The sequence below is a fragment of the Corvus cornix genome, chromosome 2, assembly GCF_000738735.6.
Source record: "Corvus cornix cornix isolate S_Up_H32 chromosome 2, ASM73873v5, whole genome shotgun sequence".
Taxonomy (NCBI): domain Eukaryota; kingdom Metazoa; phylum Chordata; class Aves; order Passeriformes; family Corvidae; genus Corvus; species Corvus cornix.
In genome coordinates, this window is record NC_046333.1 from 684,267 (window position 1) to 698,175 (window position 13,909).

At 51.3% G+C, this 13,909-nt stretch overlaps 1 protein-coding gene across 11 annotated transcripts in view; it reads right to left on the bottom strand.

Annotated features, from left to right (window-relative positions):
- The window catches only part of MAP4 (microtubule associated protein 4), a 148,235-nt gene that overhangs the window by 103,821 nt on the left and 30,505 nt on the right, over positions 1–13,909 (bottom strand). The gene's annotated exons all lie outside the window — the stretch shown is intronic.

Consider the following 13,909-nt stretch of genomic DNA (forward strand, 5'->3'; position numbering starts at 1 on the left):
CCATCTGTTCTTCTCCACGCTCAGAATCTCTGTGTACTCAGTGAGTAACCTGTTTGTGGGGATAAATAAAATCCATCTCTCCTCAGCTAATCTGCAAGATTCAGCAGGGTTATTTCAATCCCTCACCACATCACAGACCCCGATCCTGGTGTCTTGTTCCAAAGAGTTCCAACTGTTCACTGGTTTTTAGTCAAGGCTGCCCCATCCCTGGCAGTGTCCCAGAAGGGTTTGGGTGGGAAGGACCTTAAAGCCCGTCCAGTGCCAGCCCTGCCATGGGCAGGGACACCTCCCACTGTCCCAGGCTGCTCCAAGCCCCATCCAACCTGGCCTTGGACACTTCCATGGATCCAGGGGTATCTACAACTTCTCAGGGTGTCAAGAACTTCTCTTCAGCAACTTCCTTGCCCAGGTTTTACTTTAAGTGAGCCCCTGGAACAACTTCCCAGTGCCATCATCCCACTCACCACCCTCTGGAAAGGGAGGCAAATCAAAACCTGCGTGAGCCACAGCCTCCAGCTCCCCATCCAGGGAAGAGTGGAATTTATTTCCTCAACTTTGTGCTTCCATTTTGCAGCCCCCCTGACTGCTCGGTTGTGTTCCTGCCTCCGGGCACGCACAGGCTTGGAATTTCAAGTTATGATCAGTCTGACCCAGATTTTGTGTGTCTTGTCTGAAGGCAGAGAAAGAGGAGAGTGGGCACAGGGATGCTGCCAAAGAAACCTCAAACTTGAAAGCCTGTAAACTGTCCAAACAGAATCATACTCAGTGGGGGACACTGCTGTACTTCCCTGGGATTTCTGGCAGAGGGAATGATGGCTTTTCCCAGAGGAGCACCCCCAGGTACCAGTTCCAGCCCTGCAGTGACAGTGACACAGCATTCCAGCCCGCTCCAGAGCCCTGCCAGGCTCCTGGCAGGAATCCATGGCTCCATCCTGCTCTAAACGGGCTGGACTCGGCCTCTGGCCCAGCAACCTTCCTGCCAGAGAGGGAAGAGAAATCTGCTCCCAAGCAGGAGGAACAGTGAAGTAACACTTCCTCGCTTTTGCTGCTTTAAAGGAGACTCTGATGCCCAAATTTACGAGAAGCACAGCCATTATTTCATCAGATCCACTTGCCCCTTTAAAATTAGCTCCTAACTCCATCCCGAACGAAATGCCTGGCTGGAAGAAACAGGGACAGCTTGGTCATAATTCCCATTTCTCCTGGGTAAGTCAGGTTGCTTTTCTTAGCTGGAGCTGCTGGGAGCACTCGGCCGTGGCTGCTGAGGCGTGAGGAAACAGGAGAGCAGAGATCTGCTAAGTCATCCTCCTTCCCAGAGTCCTGGAATCCATGGAAAGGGTTTCTGCATCCATCCTTCCAGAGGAGAGGACACAGCAACCACTCGAGTCGCTGACGTTCCTTACAATCCATGGCTGGGCACAAAAATCTATGACCCAACTGAATTTTTTGTAATTTTTTTGGCACAGTCTAAACCCATGGGATTCACTTATTGTTTTAGACACAGCAAGAGCTCTGCTGTGCGGCTGTTTCTGGAGCCACAGGAAAATCCCACAAATCACCAGAAGCTTCTTAGAGGCAAAGAGATGGAAGGTGAGAGATCTTTAATAAAATCTCTCCAACACTTATAATCACTCTCAGCTCAAGTGCTGGAAAAAGCAGCCTCAGAATGGGTGTCCTGGATTCCAGAATTCAGGCATCAGTTCCCCAAGGACTCCCTGAAGTGCAGGTGCCACCCCCTCCGGGCAAAGGGAAAGTCTCCGGTTCTTTGGGATGCTCCAGACCTGCCCCATGGCACCATCAAAACAGGGTTAATTAGGAGATTCCAGATATTTCCACAGCAAAATCAAACACCAAATTTCAACTTGGAGGTGCTGCTGAAACCAGAGTGAGCTGGCAGCTTCCTTGGAGCTCCTGGGAGAGCAGACAGGGAGGCAGCACACCAAATATTCCTGATTTCTAGTGCATGTTTGGACTTCCAGCAGATCAGGATTTCAGGGAGAGTCACAGAACCACGTTCTCCTTCAATCCATAAACACAGCAAGAGATTTTCCAGCTGTTATTTACAGGGCTTAAGTGATTGCTGCCTCCTGTGTGAGGGACAAGGGACGAGGCAGGACCAGAGGAGGCAGATTTGGGGACAAAGAGAGCAGGTTTGGGTGCAAGGGGAGCAGGTTTGGGGCATTTGGTGATTTTAAGCTTGGACTCCTGAAACAGACAAAGCACTTGTGGAGCTGTTTCCCTCCTCAGCACAAACTGCCCGAGCCTTGTGGCTCACTTTAATTACTCAGAATAAATTCAGCCAGCCCCAGAGGCTCCAAGCTGCTACACAAAACCAGCCAGAAACGCACAAGTGAAGGGGAAACAGTTGCTACTATTGCCTCCACGAGGGAACGCAAGGACAGCACACCTATTTCCACTCAGGAATCTCAGATTCCCCCTTGCAGGGCCCAAAGGGGCTCCAGGAGAGCTGCAGAGGGACTGGGGACAAGGCATGGAGGGACAGGACACAGGGAATGGCTTCCCACTGCCAGAGGGCAGGGATGGGTGGGAGATTGGGAATTGGGAATTGCTGGCTGGGAGGGTGGGGAGGGGCTGGGCTGGAATTGCCAGAGCAGCTGGGGCTGCCCCTGGATCCCTGGCAGTGCCCAAGGCCAGGCTGGACATTGGGGCTGGGAGCAGCCTGGGCCAGTGGGAGGTGTCCCTGCCCATGGCAGGGGTGGCACTGGATGATCCTTAAGGTTCTTTCCAGCCCAAACCAGGCTGGGATTCCAGGATTCCAACCATGAAATAGCTCTGAAGGCTTCATGCAGATCCAAGTCCCTTCCACAATCCCTTTATGGCCACACAGCAGACAATAAACAGGAAGTTTTAAGTTCTCACTTCAGATGGGTTTGATGAAGTTTCAACATGATCCCAAAGCCGAGGCAGAGCTTCAGCCCCGATTGCTTCCTCCTCTCACTGTCTGCTCCCAGCCACTTCCTCTCCCATCTCCTCCTTCCACGTCTCGGGTCAGGAACAACCTCTCCCTCAGCCTCTGGCTCTGCCTGCTGCTCCCACCTGGCCTTCCAAGAGTGGGGAAACCTGAGGCTCCTCCAGGGAGCGTGCAGGAGATGCTGGGGCTGGGGGGCTGAATTCCCTGCCATGGGAACACCAGATCTGCAATAAACCAGGAGCAACTGGCGGAGCAGGACGGGAATGGCCACAGCGAGGCCGTGGAGATGTGACAGGCAAGGTCACCGGGACAAACCGAGCTCTGGCTGGCCAGGGCCAGTTCTTTTTCACAGGCCATACTTCAGCTTTTCTGAGTTATAACTTTAAAGTTTCAAAGCTGATTGCTTGAAGTGCAGTTTGTCCACTTAATGATGTCTTGTAAGTCTTTCCATAATCCTGGGGTTTATTCAGGATGTCCAAGAGTGTCCATCAATTTGCAGGGCTTCATTCCTTGGGGAATGAGCCATTTCTCTGCTTCAAGCATTATTTTTGCTGTTATTAGTACTGCAAATAAACCCAGCTTGCTGCATCCAAGTCCTTAATGATGATTTCTGCTCCATAATCAGAAACATTTTCGTCAGCTCCATTTCCCTTAGGAAAGCACTGATAAAGCCAACGAGCCGTGCCTTCCCCATCATCAATTATTCAGAAGCCATGTGAATTAGCAGAGCCAGGCAGCAGACAGTCTCCCAGCATTCCTGCCTCGTTGGGAATGTTAAAGAGATCCTCTCAATTTCTGGAGATTTGAGGCAACTTCTATTTTCTTCCTGCCTTGCAGCCACTCATGGCTTGGAGAGCTCACACTTCATGGAATGATAAAGTCTCCAAGGATAACCAGGCAGAAATCCCACAGCAGCCAGAGGCAAGTTGTAAAACAAGCTCCTCTCTCCACGTGTGGAGCTCCTGCTCACTGTCAGCTCAAAAGCCATGACTGAAGGTGGCCTGAAGGCTGCCAGGCCAGCATTTCCCAGCTTTACTACAGCAGTTCCCACCTGCTCTTTTTATATTCACTAACACTAAAATTATCTGTACTTGATTCAACAAAAAAAAGGAACATTTTTTCCTTTAACATACAGGGACTTCAAAGGGAAGTGCAGGACCAGAAGGGCATCCAGGGGAGGCAACAGCAACCAGGATGACTCGAGGCTACTTGAGTTCAGCTGATATGGGGGTGTCAGTCAAAGGTCAGACTCGATGATCTCAGAGGTCTTTTTCCATCTTAAAGATTCTGTGAACCTTCAGAGTGCATCCAAGGAATGTCACACAATCCCTGCACTGCATGAAGGAAAAGCTCCCAACACCCATAAAGCTGCACTGGAGCTGCAAGACTGTGGTAGGAACTATGGCAACCCCAAACCCTGAAGGGACAATGCCCATTTACAGCTGAACAACCCCACAGTGACACGGCTGCTCCAGGGCAGAGGTCCTGCCCCAGGAGGATGTTTTCCAAGGAATTCAGCCTTATGCCAGCGGGGACGGATCGATGCCCCACGCAGCCTCTCAGCTTTGCACCTGCCCCTACAATGAGCTCTTCAGAGAGGAGTTCAAGGCTCTGCACTGCTCACTCCAAATACGACCTGTGCCCCAGCCAGAACACGCTTTACAGGGAGCCTGGTCCTTGAGGGAGCTGGGGCACTCCAGCATTTACCTTGGCTGTAATTCCGCACCGGAATCGATCTCACCACAGGCCTCACCAGAGAGAGGTCTCTGGCGATCCCAGCACAGGCCAAAACCTGCTAGCAGCCAAAGACTCTGCCAACTGCTGCTTCCCATCTTGCTGTCAATGCATCCCACAGAGCATCCCCTTCCAAACACCTGGAGCAGGGCCCCACGCAGCCGGGATTCCGGTGAGGAATCACCTGCACAGGTGGGAACTGCCCTGCACATTCCATCAGGCTGCACTAAACATCTCCCTCTCTCACCGCACAGCTGCCTGGAGAGAACCAATGCCATCATTCCCAGGTACTATGGAAGGTTCCAGATCCCTACACAAAGGGTGCACTGTGGCCAGGGCTGTCACTGGCAGAGGAAAGGGAACAGAGAAATAAATACTGATACTTCAGCACTTCGAGGAATTCCAGTAGCGGGAAACATGAATATAATATGTCCCTTATTAACATCATTTTCAACTCAGTATAAGCAGTTGAAAAATAAAGTCTACACTCTGCACTTATGCAAAGTAAAAGTAATTAGCTGGAGCCAGATCTCCGTCAAAGATCAAGGCAGAAGGAATATCCAAATGCAAGAGAACCAGAGAGAATTCCTGTTTGAGCATGTCTAAATACACACACAAGTGTGCAGGCACCCGGTATCATGGAATGGTATCCCAGGATGGTTTGGGTTGGAGAGACCTTAAGGATCATCCAGTGCCACCCCTGCCATGGGCAGGGACACCTCCCACTGTCCCAGGCTGCTCCAAGCCCCAATGTCCAGCCTGGCCTTGGGCACTGCCAGGGATCCAGGGGCAGCCCCAGCTGCTCTGGGCACCCTGTGCCAGGGCCTGCCCACCCTCCCAGCAGCTCCCAGCCAGGCCTCTGGAACCCAGCATTTCCATGGCACAGATCCCCCTGTTTGATCTCAGTTCAGTCCCGTGTTCAGCTGCACTGAGAACTCTGCAAACTCTCATTTCACACTCTCACCTGCAGGTTTTCCATCGGTTCCCCTCCGCTCAGGGTGAGGATGTCAGCTCTGCAGAACCTTTCCTCAGGGGGTAACACCAGGCACGGGCTCCAGAAGGAGCTGCTGGGAGCTCCAGGCACGAAGCACGAGCCTGTTTGATCAGGGCACTCCACAGCAACTCCTGCTGCTCTCAGGCTTTGGAGAGCCAGGCTCTGCCCATACAACTCGAGACAGAAACTCCAGATACCCAAGAGAGCAACCCTACCGCATTCCTGGGAATTACGCTGCTGCCATTGCTCTGCACTTGTCCAAAAGCCTGAGGGGTGTTTTGCAACTTCCCTGTGGAAGGGAGGGCTGGAGAGGCAGCACCAGAGAGGCAGCACAGCTCCATGACAGGGCCCTGACCCAGCTCCCAAACCCTCCATGCGACACCAGACTGATCATCAGAGCTGCCCAAAGCCACCAAACTGGCAGAGGGAGCTGAAAGCAAAGTTGTACAAACTCCCCTCCTGTCCAAATCCCTGAAAGGACAACAAACGGAAGGAAGCCCACCTGAAGCAGCCCAGAGCATTCAGAGAAGCGCTCCTGGAACCAAAGCAGACTTTGAGTAAGGAGGGATGGTGGAAAGGGGGAGGCTCATGCAGGGAGAGGGCCGGACGCCAGCACAGCCACTACTGGACAAAAACCAGAGCTGGGAGGCTTCAGGAATGTCAGGCTGAGGAGAAGAAGAGTGATACAACTGCAAAGAATCACCCCAGCAGCCCATTTCCAGCCCTGACTCCACTTCAGCTGCACCCATTCCCAAAAAAGATCCATGGCACATACTCGTGTACTCGTGCCTGCAAAGAGCGTTTTACTGCTGGTAATTATGCCTGAGATGAGATAAGAGCACACCAACCTCCTGCACCGATTCCCTCCCTTTGGGCAATTTCAGTGCCATTAAGCACTCAGCAGGACGGGGTAAGACTGTCCAAGTTGGATTGCTCCATCCAGAGCTGTACCCTTTCCAAGCTGATAAAAAGTCACATTAATAAACTTGCCTTAAGTTACAGAGAGAGATGCTCTGCCAGAGCAGCTTCACTGGGAGGACAAGAATAACTTTCCTCTAAGCCCCAGCAGGGATCAGGGACCCTAGAAGGTGGGGATTAATGCTCTTGGCTGGCCTTCAAAACAGCCACATGGAAGATGAGTTCATAGATAATAACTGTGAGGGACTTTCAAGTGTCGAGGTGTGCACAGGCCTACAAGCGCTGAAGTAAGAGACCTAAAAAGGACTCCAAAATCATAAATATTTATCTAAGGAATAAAGAGACTCTGCCCACCTTCTGCCCAAAGTTTTAGCTCCAAAATGGCCTACTCTTTAACAGCTTTGAAAACCCAGCTCCCCAGAGCCCAGCTTGGCTGCTGGCCTCCACTGCCTCGCAGCAGAGGGGATTTCGTGCGCTGCTTCCCCGGAGAGGCAGCACCAAATAAGGAGAGTTTCATCAATCATGGGGAAAGAGTCTCCTCTTTTCTCCTGGCACAGGGAAGGACAAGTGGGGGCAGGGTAGGAAAGGGCTGTTTGCAAAGCACTTTCTCTGGAGGATGCTGGGCTGAGCCCCAGCCCAAGCAGCTGCTCCCGTCAGCTGCTTTCCTTTAATAGCACCCGGCCCAGGGAGGAGCCTGGATCCCACCTCCCTCCCAGAGCAAAGCCACAACACAAGGGCTGCCTGGCTCTGCCCAGAGAGATCCTTCTCCTCCTGGAAGCAAGGGAAGGATGGCACATCACTGACAGAGTGCATCGCCCAACACTTCTCATCTTTACCTCCTCGTTCTTCTTCCTGCAACATCACCTCATTGCCACAGCCTGGAAATCACACAAGTGCACAAAATGGGAGACGTTTCACTACAAAAGTTCACCTCAGTCCCTCAGCCCTCGTGCCAGCTCCCCTAAATTCACCCTGTTCCATGTTTGTCTTATGTACATGTCTCCCAGAACAATGGATTTTGTTCTCACGTGAGAATTTGGGCGTTAATTTCTAAGATGGGATGAAAACTGTGCAGCACAAACACTGGAAGGACAAACCCAGAGATGAGAATGAGTTCAAGTCATGCTGAGAGAAAAAAATGCAGAGGTTTAGTCCAGCCTAATTATAGTTTGAGTACCACTGTGCAGCCCCTCAGTGCCTTCATCAACTTGAAGTTTTGCCTTTATGTATATATAGTAATATATAAATATGTGTATATACACATCTGAGAGCGTAGCAGGGAAGGCAAGGCCAGAGAGGATGAATTCTGAAATTAAGTTGGAGATCAGGCACAGGCTGCACTCAGTCTTGGAGGTCTTTTCCAACCTCAATGATTCCATGACTGTGATGCCCACAGGACAGGCTGGATGCCATCCTCTGCAAGCAAACTGACTCTGAGTGCCCCGAATCAGCACCTTCACCAGTGCACTAAAAAACAAGATAAAATCTGGGCAAGGAACATAAACCATCCCAGGTCACGGGGAACAGCAGCCACAGCCATGAAAAGAGAAGCAGCTCCTCTGGCAGCCAGGACACACCATCTCTGCTTCCAGCCACTCCACTTCCACACAGGCTCCACTCCTTCCCCTGCATGGAATAATTCCAGTTGTGTCTGTGACTGTAGTACAGCAGCTACTTCACTTTTAATTAAAATAAGCCCTTCTCTTGACAACATAATTACAGAGCGCCAGAACCTGCCCATCAGGACACAGGGCTGGAAGCTTCCACGTGAGAAAGTCGAGTGCAGAATCGTTTTCATTCATGACAACTCAGCACCAGCCTGGTGTTCCAGAGGGGTGGCACAGCAAACCTGGCAATGCTTTTCCAAGGGGATTTGTCAAAAGAAAACAATGTTTTAAAGCTTTCAAACACCACTGGAAGGTCAAAAAGCTTTGGAAGAATGAAACAAAGCATTTCTATACCAAGAAATGAGTTTTAGCTATTTGCAAATTCTGCAAGATCTTGGCTACAGTGAGTGAGGGACTTTATGGACTCATCAGGTGCCTCAGAGGATCGTGGCTTTTGCAAACTCCCAGAAATGCCCCCAGAGGAACCTGGAAATGGAACAGACACGTTCCACGTACCACGCACGAGCACCTCCCCACTTGGTCCACAGGGGTTTTCAGGCCAGGAACAAAACTCCCTCTTTTTCTGAGGAGGCCACTTGGGTGCTCAGAAATTCATGGAGAACTGAAGTCCCTAAGCACATTTAGGGTGGGAGCAGAAAACACCCGGAAGGCTCCAAGCTGTGGAGCCTGTTCCTGACTCTGTTAAGAACAGCTTTGGGATATCCCTGTTCCTTAATTAAGGACAGCTCTGGGATATCCCTGTTCCTTACTCTCCTTACCCTGTTAAGAACACCTCTGGGATCACCCCTGTTCCTTACCCGGTTAAGGACAGCTCTGGGATATCCCAGTCTGCCTTTACACACTGGTGTGCCACTGGAACATGCTTAGAAAGGGCCTTTTTGCACCACCTTCAGCAATTCACTGTATGGATTTTGTTCATCCCGGGGCAACTCCACAATAGATGTAACGGAGATTAAACACATTCCACGTTACTAGGAATTACGTCTAAGTAGGGATATTTGTGCCTACACACACGTGAGAAAGGCAAAATCTGAAATCCTTTTAAACCAAGGTAGAAGCCTTTAGCTTTAAAAGTGCTGAGCACACTCGGGCCCCTCTGCAGGCAGGGCTGAGCCTTTTGCCTACAACAGCTCAGGAAAGGATTTGTTGGAAGCTTGGGAAGCAAGAACTGCCTGCCTGTGATCCACGGGAGAGGGGCACTCCTGGTGCTAATGGAACAGCTCCCAAGGACGAGGAGAAAGGTAACTGAGCTTCAGAAGGGGGTGTGAGGCAGGGGAAGGCCCAGTGAGTCACCCCAAAGCTCCCCAGGGCAGAACTCAGGATGCTCTGAGGGACCAGGCAGCAATTCATGGCTCCAGTGTTAGTGCAGAGAGGGACCTTCTCCCTCGGCGAGGGAATTCCTGGGAAGATGAATTAGCTCAGCATCCCTCGGTGCCCGAGCCAGACCAGGGCCCATGAGGCAGCATCACCACACTCCTGCAGCAGTCCAGCACCTCCCGTGCTACCCAGGGGAGGGACATCAAAGATACAGCTACAGAGAAGTGCCTGAAAACAGAGAAATGCCTGTCAATGGCACGTTCAGCAGGATTTCATCTGGAGGGAACTCTGCTGGACCACAGCTTCAGCAGGAACGTTCCCACCTCCTTCAACCGGGGACATATCAGATTCTTGATTGATAAAGCCAGCACGCTCTGAAAGCACTGTGTCATCCTCAGCATGAGGAACGCTGAAGGTCCAGGCCAGACCCTCCTGAGGCCTTGCAGCTTATCCCTTTAGCCAGAGGGATGCCAGCCCAGCCCTTAAGCTGCTGCTGTTATTCCCTCCCAGCACAACCCGTTAATTCTCCCCAGGCAGGGGGACACTCCTGCTCTCCCGTGATGTTTATTCTTAGAGAGGATCCCGGGGATTTTTCTTTAGCTGGTTCAGCCCCACAGCTGGCCCAGGGCCAGAAGAGCATCACTGAACTCCTCAGCAGTGACAAGGGAGCAGCCTGAGTGTGGTGCAGGCACACTGATGGCATTTACCGTGGCAGGTTAGGCAAGAAAGGCCTGGCTAACTGAAGAGAAATAACTCTGCCCTGAAAGTTGTTCCTGCCATGCAAAGTTCATGACAGACTCAGTGCAAAAAGCAGATGACGGGCACAGAGCGAGGCCAAGTGACTGCTCACATCCAACAGCTGAGCCCAATTCCCCCCCAGCGAGGCAGAAGAACAAATTCTACATGGGAGCCCTTCTGTTATCCTGACCTGGTTTTAAGGACAAAATTCCTGCTGGCTGAGAGATCAACCAACATTAGCTCCTAGTGACCAGCTACACCCAGCACAACCACACTTGGACAGCAACTCTCAGGAACAGCTGCAAACTTAAGGCTGGGAGACTCAGGCTGGTGAAGGCTCCAATTCTTTTAGTCTTTCTTCTAGGAAACGTGCTCAAATGTTGCAAGCAGAAGAATGCAGTCTTAGTTCAAGCAGAACGGTGCCTGTGTGGCTTATCTGGTTAAAAAGTGGGATGTGCTGTTAGGCAGGAGCTTGGGAAAACGCCAAGAGGAGCCCCAGCACGAGGCCTTGTGTCAGCTCTTGGTCTCAAGGAGAGACTTGTCTCTCTTTGCTCTCTTTGAAATCTGGTGGGGTGGCAGCAGGGGGAAGAACAGTCCTTTCTGCAATGAATTAAGGCAGCAGAACAGCTTCCCCCTCCCCAAGTGCATGCAGGAAGGCAGGGGGAGGAAGGGAGGAGCTGCTGCAGCCCAACCACCATTGTATTTACATTTCCGTGCTCCTGATAACAAACACATTCAAGGGTGCTGGAAAACAAGCTTAGCTTAGAAAACAAAAGCTGAGATTTCATGAAAGAGCAATAAAAGACATTCCAGGTGTCCCTGCAGTGTTATCAGGCACGGTCTGGTGGTTTCTTTAGAGAATGATTCACTTTCTTATCAAAGGTACGGCTGCAGCATCCAGTGCCACACTGAAGTGCCCTTGGACACAACAATTCCCTTCCAAAAGGGGAAAAAGAGGAGATTAAATAAATAAATAAATGTTCAGCATAGTACTGAAAAAAAAAAAAACCTACCACCTTTTTTGATTTTAATTAAGGGTTCATCCTACATCACTTTAAGAAAATAAAACCTTAAGTGCTAAAGTGACTCAGAATCCTCAAATCCCTGAATGGTTTGGGTTGGAAGGGACCTCAAAGCCCATCCCATTCCACCCCCTGCCATGGGCAGGGACATCTCCCACTGTCCCAGGCTGCTCCAAGCCCTGTCCCATCTGGCCTTGGACACTGCCAGGGATCCAGAGGCAGCCACAGCTGCTCTGGGCACCCTGTGCCAGGGCCTGCCCACCCAATAAAACTGACCCTAAAGATGTGGGTTTGTGGGTGTTTCTTCCCAGTCAGAGACGTTATACAACAAAGAAATTCATCCAGCAGGTAACGTTTTCAGAAGGGTCTTTTCCCCACCTGTACACATGGCACCAACACAAGAACCCAGTGAAGATCCAGGTGCCACAATCATGGTCAGTGTCTGCAGTTTCAGAGGGGTGACCAAACATTCCCCTGTGCTTGGCTGGAGGAGCTCACAATGGAATAAGCAGGAAGAACTCAGGTATTCCTGAGGGACGATCCGAGATAACAGGTTCAGGTTTGTAAAGAGCCCAGGACATTCCTCAGCCAGCTCATCCAACCAGGACCAGCCAGTGCCCAGCTCCCAGCAAGGCCTCCTCCCTCCTGCCTGCTCTCCCAGCTTCCCAGAGGATGTTGGGGAGGAAGCTGCCTTTATTCATCCACGCACTCAATGAGCATGGATTAAATATTCCCGGATAAATTACTCCAGGAAGCACTTTAACTGCTCAGTGCAGCCTGTGGGAAACACCTGGTTGGCTTCCATGTCCTGAAACCATGAACAACAAATGTGGAGTGGTACATGGATCCCTGGGACTCCAGGAGGCAGCTTCCACCGGAACTCCCAGTTTTGGACAATGGAGAAATGCAAGGAGGGAAATCCTAATGGCAAAGTCACCCCCTTACACAAGCTGGGAGGTACAACATGACCTGTCAGAGTTCAAGGGGTGCCTGGAGAACACTCCAGTTATGGGATTTAGTTTTAGGTGGTCCTGTGAGGAGCAGGGAATTGGAGTCGATGATCCCTAAGGGTCCCTTCCAACTGGAGATATTCCATGAAGTCTGAGGTCGAGTCCAGACATCCCAGGAGCCTGGCAGACCTTCAGACCACACTGGTCCAAGCCAAGAGAGGTAGAAAAGAGGAAAATTAAAACCCACTCAAGACTGGCAGGTGCAGAAAGGAAAACAAAGAGCTCTCCCATTCCTCCATCACCTTCCCTGTCTGGCTTCTCCCTGCGGAGGAGGTGACACCTCACCTCCCGTGACCTCTGCAGGTCCACTGAGGCCACGGGCACAAGCACGTGGGGCACTCTGGGCACAGCCCCCCCCCTCCAGCCCACCCAGGGGAGATAAGCCATCTTCCTTGGCTTCTCTTCAAGTGGCTTTGAGACAACGACTTAAGATGGTTTGGCTGGCGGCCACGGCCCGGGACCGACAGCAGGAGCTGGGAACGCCCCAGGGAGCCTGGGCCCAGCCCCTGCAGCAATGGAGCATCTTCCAGTCCCACCCTGAACAGGGACACAGGAGCCTCTTCCAGTCCCACCCTGAACAGGGACACAGGAGCCTCTTCCAGTCCCACCCTGAACAGGGACACAGGAGCATCTTCCAGTCCCACCCTGAACAGGGACACAGGAGCCTCTTCCAGTCCCACCCTGAACAGGGACACAGGAGCCTCTTCCAGTCCCACCCTGAACAGGGACACAGGAGCCTCTTCCAGTCCCACCCTGAACAGGAGCGTCAGCCCCCTGACAATAAAGGACTCTGCACCTACGGCCTTATCTCTGCATCTGCCATCTAAGGACGCTGAGCAAAAAGGCACCTGAGGAACAGTTTTATCCCATAACTAAGTTCTAGGAGACATGTGAGGCTCCTGTCACTTCCAGGAGATCACAGTGGATAGAGCTGGTGATATAAAACAAGGTGTTATGAGCTACATCCATGTGACTCCTCTGCACTCCTCACAGCCAAGGGTCACTGGATGTACCAGCACTGCCAGTAGCAGCTCAGGCCCTTTTTAAAGGAAAAGGCAGATGGATGGATCAAACCCTGAGGAAAACAGCAGACATTCCTCTCAGGACTCAAAGACATAACCAGCATTTGAGAACAATCCCAGACTGCTCTGCAGAAGACACCCAGGTCTCTCAGTCCATACAAATATCAGGAATAAATCGTAATTCCTTCCCCAAACCACATTATGTGAGCACCAGCACCTCGAACATCCCAACTGCAGACCTGATGGCAGCTTCCAGTGGAACTGGAGCTTTATTGTGCCATCCCAAAGGACAGCCAGGATAAAAAAACTGGATGATCCGCTGCTCCCAATTCCTAACAAATCAAATCAGACTTGTTCTTCTTGGCCTAGTTTACCCATTTTAATCTTTTGTAGTCCTCTTACTCTGATAAAAAGAAGATTTGAGCGACCAAGTTAAACAAGATGTGAGCATTTGCAACAGAAAAGGCAAGGAAAGAAGGTCCAGGTGGCCAGAAAGGACAAGCCTTGAGTTCCACACCAGCCCTGTTATCCCAAACAGAACCCCAGGAATATTTGAAACTTTAATAAATACCTGAAAGGCTGGAGCCCCTCTGC